The sequence below is a fragment of the Caretta caretta genome, chromosome 2 (genome assembly GCF_965140235.1).
Source record: "Caretta caretta isolate rCarCar2 chromosome 2, rCarCar1.hap1, whole genome shotgun sequence".
In the NCBI taxonomy this organism is placed as follows: domain Eukaryota; kingdom Metazoa; phylum Chordata; order Testudines; family Cheloniidae; genus Caretta; species Caretta caretta.
The window spans coordinates 128,052,743-128,068,649 of NC_134207.1; the positions used below are offsets into that span (position 1 = coordinate 128,052,743).

Below are 15,907 nucleotides of genomic sequence, written 5' to 3' on the forward strand. Positions count from 1 at the left end.
CCCCAATCCTGCAAACATGTCTGCATGCACTTAGCCTTAAGCGTGTGAACAATCCCATGGATGTCAATGGAACAATTCAAATGCTTAAAGAATTTGTAGAATTGGAACTTTAAGAGTGACACTTCCAAGTTAGTTATCCATAGTTATTGTACGTTCATTGCACCTTTCACAACCTTCACTATGGAACAAGGACTCCTACCCTTTTAAGAGGTTACACAAGTAGGAATAGAACAAAAATGTATATGATAGGCTTAGCCACACTGCCTCTCATAAAGAACTTTCCAAATGATAGTTATTTACGTTTTCTATAAAATGGTCATACATATGTGACCTACTCTGTCAGTCGTATCTTCCTCTTATGGCTGGTCCACTGAGGATATCAGCTTACTCCTGCTGCGAGCTATAGTAATTACAATCCTCTAGCTCAAATGGCACAGATCTGTGCTACAATGCTGATGGTTTAGGTTACACACCTGGTGATCATGGGGAAGGATGTGGGACATCATAGTTGGACAGAACAGAATTTGTTTAATCTTTTTTAAAAATCTAAGAAATTGCACATAAAAACACTTAGCAGAAAAACTGTTAAAAGTAACTGTTAAAAGTAACCTTAATAGGTTACGAAGCCAAGCACTCTGTGTTTGCAAATGCCAGAATTCAGGTTGTCTGTGCAGCCTGAATTCTGCCTCTCTATTCACTGTTGCAACACATTATTTTTATTATATAACACTATTTTTTCTAGAAAACCCCTGGATTTAAGAAGTGTTTAATTAATTTATGTCTCATTAAACATTTCATATTTCTTAAGTGAGAGATGTTGTTAAACCAAATCCTTTGACTTGTTAAGAATATATACCCTCATAACTATTCTGTTGAACCAACAGCCAGTTGCTCTCACAGCCCATCCATTTTGCTTTGTGAGTTTGTAAGCTAGTCACACAGAGGTGGTCCTTTTTACACCTACAGTACCAATAACTACTAAGTCAACAAAGCTCAATTAAATCAAATTGCAAAAGTCAATAGCACCAGAGCTCGTGAAACATCCTTCACTTTCAGGATTCAACACAATTAATTACTTTTATCAATAATTATTTGTAACTTTTCACACATCTACAAACTGATAAAAATCCTTATGTGAATTTGCTTAGTTTGTTCAGGTTTCTCCCCTAATTACAAGAAGCCAGATAAAGTAATTCTTACTGGTATCTACATGTATGTATAATTAGCTATGACTACAGAAGACTAATTACTTACCACAACAGTGAAAACATTTGGAGACATCTGACTGTTATGCATAAGCATAACTGTTTTTCCTTTTGGGGAGGATTACTAAAGCATTAATAAAGCACATTAAGGTGCAATTAAGGATTTTATACCCACAAAAGCAAAGACAATAAAAGTTAAATCTTAAACTCCACCCTTAGCTCCAGTGCTGCTGAGGATACTTGAAAGCTTCTGTGTTGGAAGAATTTGTATACATTTTGGTTAATCTCACGCATAAATTTGTAACATTATCTCCTTTCTTTGAGGTACCCTAGGCAATCTCTCCCTTTTTTTCTCCTCACTGCTCCTGTATTTTTTAATAATGCTAAGGTTCTGTGGCCATAGGATCAGATTATTAAAAAAGCATTCCCCAAGTGCACGCAGTCAAAATGCAAATACTGAATAAAAATTTACTTTTTTCAAGTCAGTATAAACCTGGGGATTTTTTAAAATGTTTATAAATGGTGTGTGCCATTACAGTATCTGATTAGAAGGGGAGGGGTTCATGATGCCAGCTTCACTTGCCGCGTGTTACCCCAGGGACTAGCACAGACTTTGGGGTATGACCCATCCTACTCCACATCACTGCTTGGCATTGACTGGGTGCCACATGCGGTAAAGTGAGAAGACAAACAGCAGTTAACCCCTGACCAATAGCATATAATCAACTGGATAGAATGGACAAAACAAGCTGCTATCGCTAGTTGTTATCTCTATTTGGAAAATAGAGGTATCCAGTAAAAGAAGAAATAAAATTGAACCCAGGCACCACACAGGGCAAACAATGAATGGACTTTCAAGAGCAGTTTACTGCAGACAGACTGTATAATGTATTTTAGCTAGCACCATCTGATTCAATAAATGATGATACGAAGGAGGAGATGAGAAGATGAAGAGCTATGCTCCTTGAGGGGAGCATTCTTAGTCCATAAAAAAATGTATGTATAAAAGCTCTGACATACCATGAGAATGGGCATTTTAGAAACATACAAAAAATAATAAGAGAGTGTTTTCAGCCGGGCTACACTTGGGATGTAAACTTGGTGAGATTCACCTGAAAACATGTTAGATCCCCTACAATATCTGGTTAGTCATCTAGATCTCAGGTCTGTTATATCTCCTGTTGTGCTAAATATAAATTCACAATGTGCATCTGTTGTGGACAACTTAGGAATATAAAAGCTAAGCAGGCAAGATCAGGCCAACATGACTTTATTATTATTTATTTAAACGATAGTATGGAAATGGATGGTTTGTAGGGTCTTACAGGGGTCCATCAAGGCAGAAGTGTATCTTTGTTGGAAAAGATTGGTTAGCCTGGGGCTAGGCAGTTGTAGAAACAATGGGCCTCACATTGTTTACTGCTTTACTGAGTTTATGTCTGGCAAAGCACCAGAAAGAACAGGTATGAGGCGGTTGACTACAGCTTCCCTGGTTCTCTGATCAGTTCATAGCTGTGTTGCCAGTAGAACAGCCTATGAGCTGCTCTAACCTTTACCAGCTGAAAATAGTCCCTAAGGACTAAAGTACACTCTGGCCATTCCTCTCCACTGTCCTGACATGCTCCTTTACACCAGATGCAAAGAGAACAGACAGAGATGTCAAATCTACCCTCATATGTGCTAGTTTTCTTTATAGACTGGTATCTAATAAAGTCTGTGGTTCATTTGCCCTGCTTTAGTTATAATGTACCTTCTTTCAAGCCATGGGGAAGCTATAGAGCATTGAACAAAGGATCCATTTGTGTGGCAAGCTCAAACTGTGTGGATTTGATAATTGTTAACTTAGCTTTACCCTCCCACTTGTCAATCATTTTGTGAACCAGAGTAGGTTTATTCCTGGCTGGGTGAATTCCACAGTCTTCCTGTATAAGAAAAAAAAAAGGGAAAAAAAATCCATGTTCCAAATACCATATGAGCAGTTGATGTTGTCCTTTGTGAATGAAGAAGATGCTGATGATGGTACTGCATCTTGTGAATATGGCTGTGGCTAAAAAGAACAAAGGGTAAGCATTCGTCCTTTCTGCATGAAGTGCATAGGTAGCTTGATGCCGAGGAAGGGATAACAGTCTGTGTGCCTGCTGAGTCTGCTGCCGTTTACGACTCAGCCTCTGTGCTTCAAGATCCATAATGGTGGTTAATCTCAAACTGTGTAACTCCCCAGTTGACTACTGCTTTCCAGTGTGATCTATCCATTGCTGACAACTCCCAGCTGTCACCAATATAGCTCTGTTTCAAGTGTGTCCTTGACTCAGGGTGTCCTTGAATTGTTTCTTTTGGCCACATCATATGTGGTTGCTCACTTTTAGTTCACCATACAGCAACTGTTTTGGCATTCTGGTGTCGACTATCCTCAACACATGACAAGCTCAGTGTAATTGTTATGAGACAAGCATTGCTTCAATCTGTGAGGAATGACTATGTTCCAGAACCTCATTATTGGTAATTTTATACTGCCATTTGATGCAAAGTACGGCATACAGCTGCCATAAATGGAACTTATCTAGAAGCTTAACATGATGCCTATAGCAGGTCCAGGTCTCATACACATACAACAAGTTGCACAGAACAACCTCTTTATAGACTTTTACTTTATTGGAAGTTTAATAACATGTTGCTACCACACTCTGCCTGACAGTCAGCCAAATGATGAACTGGCTTTGTTTATATGACTTGTCAGTTCCTTGTCTATAGTAACATCATTTGACAGTATATTAACAAGACAGAATTCTGTAACATTAGTCAACTGTTTGTTGCTCATGGTAATTTTTGGTTTGATGTAGGGTTTCCCCGGCAAAGGTTGTTACATGACTTTTTTCAGATTGATTGTCAGGCAGTCTCAGTGAATCTGTCCATAATCAATTGTATCTCTTCCAAAGTATGTGCCTCTAGAGCAGCATACAGCAGCTCATGAACAATTGTCTCAAGGACCTTCATGGAAGCACACGCAGACTGTTTGGATTAAGTAATTTTCTACAGGATTGGAAACGTATCCTGATACCAGCATTCAGGTCTCTTTTAGCATCACCAAGCATTGTGGCATAGAAGAAATTAAACAAGAGTGAATGTATTACACAGCCCTCGTTAATACCTTTTGTGATAGGAAATGGGTCAGACAGAACACGATCTGTTCAGGCTCATCCGAGCAGTCCATCATGAAATAACCTCAGCGTTGGTGATTTTTTTCTGGCCAATCAAACTTACTTAATAGTTGCCAAATCCCAGGTCTACTGATAGTGTCAAATGCTTTAGTCAGGTCAGTAAAGACAGAGTAAAGGCCCTGTCGATGTTCTCTGCATTTCTCCGGCAGGTGAAGAGTTACAAATATCATGTCTACTGTTCCTCTCATTGGCCTAAAACCACATTGTGACTCTGGCAGCACATGATTAGCGGTGTTTTGTAGCAGATGATCAAAGAACAGTCTAGTCAGAACCTTTCAGGGCTGGTGAGTAACAAGGTACCACAGTAGTTACCAAAGTCAGACTTTTCACCTTTCCTCTGGCTTATGATGACAATGGTGTCCTCGAGGTGTTGCAGTATATCTTCAATACTCCATATATATTGAGAAATAGTCCATGCAGTTGCCTCAGCAGGATCTCACCTCCATCCTTGACTATTTCTGCCTTCAGATCCAGAAGCCTGCAGTTCTCCATGGCATTGACTGCAGTGCTGACTTCATCATGGGATGGGCCTGCATCTTGCCTGATCCATGACTCTTATTAAAGCTTCATTTGTGACGTTGGACAGTGTGTGCAAAAGATCACGGAGAAGCTATCACTACCTAGGAAAGATTTCTCCATTAGCAGTGAGTAGTATCATAAGCCTCAAATATAATGTATAGTTGTTGTATCAGTCTCATAGAGCACTCAACTCTTTTTACAGTGTGATCATTGGTGTCTTTTGCAGATACAGAAGAATAAAACAGTAGTGATGGTGCTAGCAAAGTCTAATTCTGGTTTCAGAAATGTTTTCATCATTGTCTGCCACATCCCTAACACTTTTCTCGCTGATTTTAATGCAATGGTTTATGGATGATGTTCTGAGGTGCTGAAGGGTTTCTTCCTCTGCTTATGCTTTTCTGATATATTGAAGATGACATAACAAGGATCAGTATCTTGATCAAAAAAGGATTAACTTCTTACACGATGCTCTAAGTCTCATAGGGGTAGAGGAGGAAGTTGTTTTCAGTAGATAGCGATCTCCTGGTGAAGATGTGAAATTGTAGCAGAAGCAGAGAAAATTCTCTTATGCCCACTCCTCCAGAACACTTTGAGTGTAACTGATTTTGCTTCTTGTTGATGCTTGCAGACCTGAGTGTTTACTTGAGTGCATGTGACTTGCTCTTCCACACTGACTGCAGGATTGAGTGGTAACAGAGAGTTTTTACCTTTATTACCTTAATTGAAGAATTGAACGTTCTTAATAGGTTTTCTTAACTTCAAGTGGTTAGGTAAGGGTTAACAAATGTTTTAGCTATCGCTGTAGTTCATTGGGTAGTTAAGCTGTGGAATAAATTGCCTAGGGAGGTTGTGGAATCTCCATCATTGGAGATTTTTAAGAGCAGGTTGGACAAACACCTGTCAGCGATGATCTGACTCTAGGTAATACTTAGCCCTGCCATGAGTGCAGGGGACTGGACTAGATGACCTCTCAAGGTCCCTTCCAGTCCTATGAGCCTATGATAGTTGTTGGTTGGAATGTAACATTAAAGCTTGACGCCCCTGGGAAATATTTCACTGCAACTGTCACAAGCAAATTATAAATAGTTAAAGGGGAGTGAGGTGGATGAAGAAAAATCAGCCTGAGGAAGGAAAGTCAGATGGTGAATCCATCTCAGCCCACTGAACTCCCCAGTCAGTGTACAGTAAGACTCGTGTTGACTCTTAGAAATAGCTAGCTTATAGTCAGGGAAATGACTTTATGATTGCCCTTTGGTGTTAAATAAAGATTTGAAAGAAGATCTAGACTGTGTAGTCATCCCAAAACACCACCAGAGGTTGAGACCCTGAGAGAATCCTGCATGATTTGTAACTGAAATTATTAGTACATGGAACACTAATAGAAGTAACATGGCATCATGTAAGGAGCAAGAAATTGTCACAGTATTTCCAATTTTATCTTTAGCAAGAGCAAAGCTGGTGAAATAATTCAAAGTGAGTTTTGGCAATGTTTTCATCAAATATTTATTTTCAATTACATTATTCCGCCAGCTCTATGCAAGCACAGCAGCAAGTACTATTATCCCTGCCAGGCTTTCTCCAGAATGGCAATGATTTTCATATTTGGGGAAACAGATGCAGCATTAACACTGCTGATCTCATCTTCAGAAGTATCGTTAATAACTGCAGCACCCTCCTGTCCTATATTATCAAAGACTTATTCTACAAAATTTCCACCTGCAGTAATATCAGCAACATTTTTTTTTAATCATGGCATGACTGTGATGTACTTCCAACTTCCCCGCATGTACTTCCAACTAGTGTCTGGCTCCTCTAAACCAGTGGTTCTCAAAGCCGCTCTGCCGCTTGTTCAGGGAAAGCCCCTGGCGGGACAGACCGGACCGGTTTGTTTACCTGCCGCGTCCGCAGGTTCGGCCGATCGCAGCTCCCACTGGCCGCGGTTCGCCGCTCCAGGCTAATGGGGGCTGCGGGAAGGGTGGCCAGCACATCCCTTGGCCCGCCCCGCTTCCCACCAGTGGGAGCCGCGATCGGCTGACCCTGCGGACGCGGCAGGTAAACAAACCGGTCCGACCCGCCAGGGGCTTTCCCTGAACAAGCGGCGGACCGGCTGCGAGAACCACTGCTCTAAACTACCATGCTACTTCAGTTTACTTTTGTGTGGCAGTGCAATTTTTTTTTTCTCTTGAAGCAATGTTTTTTTGCCTGCCACAACCTCTATCCAGTATCTTAGCTGTCTTGGCCCTGATTTGGAGGTATGTGGGAATATTGTTGGATTTACCAGGAACCATTTGCATGAAGATTAAGAGCGATGTAAAAACGCAAGTGCAGCCATATTTGATAGGAAACATGCCCCAAAGCAGTGATGGCCCAGATGAAAACTTTTACCCAGTGAAAAGACTGTAAGGGCTTGTCTACACTTACAGAGCTGCAGCGACATAGCTGTGCTGCTGTAGTCCTTAGTGAAGATGCTATCTACACTTATAGGAGAGCTTCTCCTGATGGCATAGGTACTGCACCTCCCTGAGAGGCAGTAGCTGTATCAATGGGAGAAGCCCTCTCATTGGCAGCGTTTTGTACACAGGGACTTTGGTCAGTATAAATGAGTCAGTTATTGGTGTGGATTTTCCACGCCCCTAAGCAGCGTCCTTATATTGACATAAGTTCATAGTATAGAGCTAAGTTACTAGCAGTGGCTTTAGCACCCTCCCTGAGAAATAACCAGTGACAAATAGATGACAGTGGCACAGTGTGTGTGTGAACATAATCTTATGAATGTTACTGCTTGACTCAAGTGAGGTTGATTCACTCAAAAGAGCAGCACTGGAAGGACAACAACAGATGGCAGAGCACATGTGTTGTGCACCTTAGAGAAAGAGACAGAAGAAAATCACCATGTAGAAATAAAAATAGTGGTGGCTCCAGATCACATGTAAGTGCCTCTACAAATGGCCAGGTTCCGCCATCCTTACTCCCGTGCAATAGTATCTTACACCATAAATAGCCCTCTGATGTACCACTTCTGTAGTAAGGTACCGCACAGTTGATAGAATCTGGACCTTCATTTTATTAACTATCTGGCCATTATACAGTGGGGGACAGGTACAAGGGATATCTACTTGACCACCACACCCTTGCTCAACCCGTGTGGTGGCCAGGCAGAATGCAGCTCCCACACAGGAGGGAACGCAGTAGTTGTTCCATTTCTCCTGCATAGGTGCGAAGTATGGAGAGAGCAGACTACACCTCATAAAGGAACATGGTACCAGGTATGCTGCTTCTGCATATGGGGTAGTTAAGGATCTAAGCACCCCAGTCCTTTCCATAAGGCAGTTCTACCCTTACTCTAAGATGTACTTAATAGACAAAAATCTAATCCTAAATATTCAATTCAACTAGGGAAACACAGCCTAGATGGACTACCATAAGGTGGTTGCATAACTAGCTGGAAAACTGTTCCCAGAAAGCAATGATCAGTGGCTCACAGTCAAGCTAGAAGGGCATATCAAGTGGGGTCCTGCAGGGATCAGTTCTGGGTCCGGTTCTATTCAGTATCTTCATCAATGATTTACATAATGGCATAGATGATACACTTACAAAGTTTGCGGATGATATCAAGCTGGGGGGGGGGGGTTGCAAAGTGCTTTGGATGATAGGATTAAAATTCAAAATGATCTGGACAAACTGGAGAAATGGTCTGAAGTAAAGAGGATGAAATTCAATATGGACAAATGCAAAGTAGTCCACTTAGGAAGGAACAATCAGTTGCACACATACAAAATGAGAAATGACTGCCTATGGAGGAGTAGCACAAAAAGTGATCGGGGGGTCATAGTGGATCACAAGCTAAATATGAGTCAACAGTATAAGAATGTTGCAAAAAAAAAAAAACAACCCTCAAACATCACTCTGGGATATATTAGCAGGATTGTTGTAACCAAGACAAAAGAAGTAATTCTTCCACTCAACTCTGCACTAATTAGGCTTCAGCTGGAGTATTGTGTCAAGCTCTGGATGCCACATTTCAGGAAAGATGTGGACAAACTGAAGAAAGTTCAGAGAAGGGCATATAAATGATTAAAGTCCTAGAAAACATGACCTGTGAGGGAAGATGTAAAAAAAATGGATTTGTTTAGTCTGGAGAAAAGAAGACGGGGGAGGGGAAGGACAGACATAACAACAATTTTCAAGTACTATACTGAAAAGGTTGTTAGAAGCAGGAGGGCGGGAAATGTTCTCATAAACCTCTGAAGATAGGACAAGAAGCAATGGGCTTAAATTCAGCAAGGATGATTCAGGTTGGACGTTAGGAAAAACTTCCTGTCGGGGTAGTTAAGCACTGAAATAAATTGACTAGCGAGGTTGTGGAACCTCCATCATTGGAGATTTTTAAAAGCAGGTTAGACAAACACCTGTCAGAAATGGTAAATAGGCCCAATGGCCTGTGATGGGATGTTAGATGTGGTGGGATCTGAGTTACTACAGAAAATTCTTTCCTGGGTATCTGGCTGGTGAATCTTGCCCATATGCTCAAGTTTTAGCTGATCGCCATATTTGGGGTTGGGAAGGAATTTTCCTCCAGGGCAGATTGGAAGAGGCCCTGCAGGTTTTTCGCCTTCTTCGGTAGCATGGGGCATGGGTCACTTGCTGGAGGATTCTCTGCTCCTTGAAGTCTTTAAACCATGATTTGAGGACTTCAGTAGCTCAGACATAGGTGAGAGGTTTTTCGCAGGAGTAGGTGAGTGAGATTCTGTGGCCTGCATTGTGCAGGAGGTCAGACTAGATGATCATAATGGTCCCTTCTGACCTTAGTATCTATGAATGGTCTAGATCAGTGGTTCTCAACCAGGGGTATGTGTACCCTGTGGGTGTACAGAGTTCTTCCAGGGGGTACATCAACTCATCTAGTTATTTGCCTAGTTTTGCAACAGGTTATACAAAAAGCACTAGCAAAGTCAGTACAAATTAAAATTTCATAGACAATGATTTGTTAATGCTGCTCTGTATACTATACACTGAAATGTAAGTACAATGTTTATAATCCAATTGATTTATTTTATAATTATATGGTAAATATGAGAAAGTAAGAAATTTTTCAGTAGCCATGTGCTGTGACACTTGCATTTTTATGTCAGATTTTGTAAGCTTTTAGGTGAGGTGAAACTTGGAGGTACACAAGAAAAATCAGACTCTTCAAAGGGACATGGTAATCTGGCAAGGTTGAGAGCCCCTGGTCTAGATAATACTTAGTCCTGCCTTGAGTGCAGGGGACTGGACTAGAAGACCTCTCGCAGTCCCTTCCAGTCCTACAGTTCTATGATTCTCTGATCAACCTCTTACTACATGGTAGGGTGCATTACAATACATATGGGTTGCTGGGAGAGGACAGGTTAACATGCATGCCCATGAACAGCATATTGATACCTTTATATATATACACACACGCGCGCCAAGGTTTCATGTAACCAAAATCTTGATATTTCCAATGAGGAAAAAACATTTCTAATTAAAGCAGAATTCCTTGTAGTGGTTGTTTCATGTTCTCTATGTATATAAATCTCCTCACTCTATTTTCCACTGAATGCATCCGATGAAGTGAGCTGTAGCTCACGAAAGCTTATGCTCAAATAAATTTGTTTAGTCATAGAATATCAGGGTTGGAAGGGACCTCAGAAGGTCGTCTAGTCCAACCCCCTGCTCAAAGCAGGACCGATCCCCAATTTCTGCCCCAGATCCCTAAAAGGCCCTCTCAAGTATTGAACTCACAAGCCTGGGTTTATCAGGCCAATGCTCAAACCACTCCCCTCCCCGCCCCCCCAGTCTCTAAGGTGCCACAAGTACTCCTTTTCTTTTTGTAGTAGTTACTTAGTTTATGATTTCTCTCTCTCTCTTGCAAGCTGTTCTTGCTGTTATTATTACTAACTTATTTCAGATGAAGGCTTGATTCAGAGACAGATCTTCCTCATATATAAATGCACAGAGATGCCCATTAGCACCCCTTTTTTGGCTAAAGTAGAATTCCAGGCATGTATTGGAAATCTAAAGTATTTAGCAGATTGTTATCTGATCTAAATAGTTTTCACCCAGTTACTTAACTACATAGAAAGAAAAGCTGGTAAGAAATACATACACTTTCTCCTGGTTTCTTATATTTCAGCTTTAAATGCTCTCTGATGTCTATTCAAAGAATTAACATATCTATTTAATGAAACTGACTGAAAATCCATTTTGGGATTTTCCATTAACAGTACCAGACTAAGAAAAGAGAAAAATTGTTTGCATAAAAGTGTTCATATTGTTTTAGTCTTGACAGTTCAATGTTCATTTTGGGGTCTGATGTATGGTGTCAGAGAAAATAGAGAGAAACAGAGTCAGAGAGAGCACAACATCTCCCAAATGAATCCCTTTGATTATACAAGTTCAATGATTTTTTTAAAAAAAGTCTTTGATTATTTTTTAAATAACTCAGCACTGCTGAAGAATTTGAAACAGAAATAGAGAAATCCCAGGCACATAACACAAGTCTGGTTCAACAGAGGGGGGGGAAAAACCCTTTTCTTTTAAATAAAATAATATTCCCCTTGGAGAAAGATAGCTGAAATTTTACAGTTCTCAAATACACAATATGACCACATCAACTGCAATATCTTCAAATCAATCAAATCATCTAAACAATTCAAATTGTAGTCATCTACACTTTGCAAATTCAAAGTGGATCTAAAAGACACCCACACAAAAACATACCATGCACATGGTTGTTGCATGTTACAACCAATTTGCCCAAGTCTAAAGGACCGTGCAAGGCAGGGAGAATTGGGCCCACATTTGCTAAAGTTTGTTAACGGCTTGATTCCTCAATCATTTACACTTGTGCAGAGTGAGTGTAAAATGCTACCAGGTGAGAATGGTAGCATTTCACATCCAGTTTGCATACTCTGGGATAGATCTTCAGCTGTGGGTGAGATAGGCTCAGTGCTCCTGAGAAGCAGAAGAACAAAGGTTGGTTTAAGTGAGATTTCTGATCCCCTGATCCTGAAGTTGGTCAACTCAGTCCCTTGAATATAAAGCAGACTCAGGACTGCTCTACGTTTTGCCCAGATGTCAATATCTGCAGTAGGGCCACTCTAGCCAGTTTCCCTTTTCTTACCCAGTTCTCCTACATCAAGAGGCTGGTAGCAAGGTTGTATGGGAGCCACCTCAATAAATCTACACTGCTGGGAGATCCCCAAATGAAGAGGGAATCCTCTACCTGGCACTGAAGCCATCTTTAAAGCTTTGTACCGCTGAAGTTGTAATAAGCAGCTTTTAATAGGTCTGAGGATCTGGCCCACTTTGCACAAGTGTAAAATACTATAGAAGGTGCAAGACAGTGAAGAATAAAGCCATCTATGTGCTTCTCTCCATTTGTGAATCCTTAGAACTGAGCTTCACACTTCAAAATACACCGTAGAACCAATTCTCTCTGAAGTGAGACACAAAAAAAAAAAGTTTCCTCAGCTGCCATTTTGGTTATCTCAAAGTTCATGTATTAGCTATCATAATGATGCAGACATCATAGAAAATGGAAGTCCAAAGAGTATATACTAAACGCAAATTTTCTACTCCTGGGGGAATTATGCACCTAAAAATTATGCACACAATATTTTTAAATTCTGCAAATTTTATTTGCCAATAAATAAATGTGGCTCCAGCATGGCAGTGGGGAGAACAGGCAACTGGCTGCATTGAGGTGGGAGATCACCCTGAATCCCCCACATCAACTCAGTACAGAGACTGGGTAGCAAGGCTACACCTGCCCCTGACCCAGTGCAAGAGCTGGGCCTGCCTCATAAAAACCCTGAGGCCCTGCTGCTCTGTGCCAGGCACACCAGGTGTGGGTAGGCAGGCTCAGCCTAGCAGGATCCAATTGTGGAGGGGCAGGTTTCTGTGTAGGGCAATATGGGTGCAGATCTGGATGCACAGGGGCTTGTTGGGGGGGTTCCGGGTGCAGGGGCAATGGGACTCTGCAGGGGATCCAGGTGATGGTGGCTGGGCTCAGCGGGGAGGGTCTGGATGTGGGGAGAAGGGGCTCAGCGAGGGAGACAGAGGAGAGTCCAGGTGCTGGAGTAGTGGGGCTTGAAAGGGTGGGGGTCCAGGTGCAGCTGGTTGGGGCTCAGTGGGGTGGAGGTTTGAGTGTGCGGGGCTTATTGGAGGGATTCAGGTGTAGGGGGGCAGGGCTTGTCAGGGTGAGGGTTCGATGGGGGAGCCCCAGCTGCTGCTGAGGGGATACCACTTGCCGGGATCCCTCTCCCCTGTGACTCCCCTTTTCTTCTCCTTCCCTCTCCCCTCACTCCCAGGTTCCCCTCCTCCTGCCCTATTCCACTCACCTTCCTTCCCCACTGCCTGTTACCCAGCCCCACTGTTGCACAGAAAACAGGAAAAAGAACAGGAGGACTTGTAGAGACTAACAAATGTATTGGAGCATAAGTTTTCGTGAGCTACAGCTCACTTCAGCGGAAGGCTCCCTGCCCACAGAAGGGGAGCCCCACTGGCCCTAGGACCCCGGAGGCTGCCTTCAGCTGCAGAGTCAGCGGAGCCGGAGAGGAGACGCAGCTTCCGAGCTGGGCAGCTCTGCATTTGCAGAAATGGCGGGGGCGAGGGCAGTGGCATGTAACCCTGTGTGCCCCCCCCCATGCCTTGCCTCTGTTTGTGGGGCAATTTACCCCCCCCTAAAAAAAAACCACTACGCACCTGCTCGCCGCTGCCGCCCCCCACGCTGTTTCCATGCTGTTTTCTGGCAGTCCCGCAGAAACCCCCCAGGAATAAGTCACTGGCAGGCACGTACACTCAGCCCAGCCCCCCGCTCCCGTCTCTGAAGCTGCGCCAGACATGGTGGAGCAGAAGCGCTGCCGGGGAGGAGGCGCGTGTCCCCCGGCAGATTTTTTTTTTTTTTTTGCATTTTTGCATTTTTTCTGCGCGGGGGGCACAGAAAAAATGCGGGCTATATGAATTGTGTGCCCCCGCCCCAGGAGCAGTGTTCAAAAATGTACCCACCCAATTGCATAAGCGATTACTATGGCTGTGCAAGGAAATTGAGTGACTCAAAAAACAAAGAGCTAGTTAGGCACCTGCAATTAAAAGTGCAAGTGTAGTAATTACAAGTGAAACTGTGGCCTTGATTCACCCATAATTTTGGAACTCAGGCCTCCAGAAAGTGTCCTCTGAACTGAAGCTTAGTAAAGGTTCACGATGCAAATTAATGCAGAGGACATAAATTCACCCATTCCTCCCACACACTGCCCAGGTAAATATACTTTCTGCAGGGAACTAAGCAGATATTGGGAGCATGAAACTCATACCCAGAAACAGTCCTCAGGAACCACTGTGATAGGCACTGTATTAAAGCTAAAATAGGTAGATTTACTGAAAAGGATGCATTCTTGCAGCTCATTCTGTGTTCAGCCACTATTCCATCCTATCAAAATAGCCCTCAGTGCAGGTCTCTTTCATAGCCCTAGTGTATCTCCATGCAATGCAGCAAGCGTCCTTCCATTGCACTCAAAGTGGGCTTGATGTGTGGGAGCTGTGCAGGAAATAACCATTTTTACACAAGCCCCATGGGCAGCAGCAAATACAGGGCTTAGGGAACAATCATGCGCCAGGAAAGGTCAAGTCTCAGGGGTCTGCAGTTGTGCAGATCCTCCCATTCCACCACCACCACTCCAACAGGAAGGCTGCACAGGGAGTGGAGCTTTGTGGCTGCTCTGCAAGTGTTCCATAGCCAGATGTTTCACTTCAAAAGAAAGAATCCACGTGCTTCACATAAGGATATGGTTTAGGGAGTAGCACTTTAGAAGAGGAGCTGGATATGGTAGAACCCATGAAGTGAACACGGGTTGTGACATGTTCCTGCCACCAGTATGGCAAATTCTATATTGTGATTGTCATAAATATAAAGGGAAGGTTAACAACCTCTCTGTATACAGTGCTATAAAAAAATAGGGCTATAAAATCCCTCCTGGCCAGAGGCAACATCCTGTTACCTGTAAAGGGTTAAGAAGCTCAACTAACCTGGCTGGCACCTGACCCAAAGGACCAATAAGGGAAGAAGATACTTTCAAATCTTGGGGGGAGGAGGCTTTTGTTTGTGCTCTTTGTTTACGTGTTTGTTCTCTCTTGGGACTGAGATAGGCTAGACAGAAATCCATCTTCTCCAACCCATCCTAATCCAAGTCTCCAATATTGCAACCAGTATAGGTAAACCAGGTAAAGCGGATTAGTTTATCTTTTGTTTTATGTAAATTTTCCTTGTTTTAAGAGGGAGGTTTATTCCTGTTTTCTGTAACTTTAAGGTTTTGCCCAGAGGGGGATCCTCTGTGTTTTGAATCTGAATACCCTGTAAAGTATTTTCCATCCTGATTTTACAGAGGTGATTATTTTACCTTTTCTTTAATTAAAATTGTTCTTTTAAGAACCTGATTGATTTTTCATTGATTTCTTAAGATCCAAGGGTTTGGGTTTGTGTTCACCTGTACAAATTGGTGAGTATTATTATCAAGCCTTCCCCAGGAAAGGGGGGTGTAGGGTTTGGGTGGATATTTTGGGGGAAGACGTCTCCAAGTGGTCTCTTTCCCTGTTCTTGTTTAAAACGCTTGGTGCTGGCAGCATACTGTTCAAGGCCAAGGCAAAGTTTGTACCTTGGGGAAGTTTTTAACCTAACCTGGTAAGAATAAGCTTAGGGGCTCTTTCAAGCGGGTCCCCACATCTGTATCCTAGAGTTCAAAGTGGGGAAAGAACCCTGACAGTGATATATGAACAAAGGCAGGACCCAGAAGGTAAAAGGATGCCTCTTAAGGTTAACATACATGACTGGTATGTATCACAGACTCCCTACATGACACTGAGAAAATCAAGAAACCTTCCCTGTCTTTAAAATGGAGACAATAATATATACCTACTTCGAGTCTTGGCATGGCCATTTCATATATG

At 42.5% G+C, this 15,907-nt stretch overlaps 1 long non-coding RNA gene across 1 annotated transcript in view; it reads right to left on the minus strand.

Moving 5' to 3' along the window:
* Window positions 1-14,259, minus strand: part of LOC142071095 (uncharacterized) — a 54,562-nt gene extending 40,303 nt beyond the window's left edge. The window contains exon 1 of the long non-coding RNA XR_012667063.1: window positions 13,670-14,259. This is a non-coding gene — a long non-coding RNA (uncharacterized LOC142071095). The remainder of the gene's footprint in view (window positions 1-13,669) is intronic.
* Between the last annotated feature and the right edge of the window lie 1,648 nt (window positions 14,260-15,907).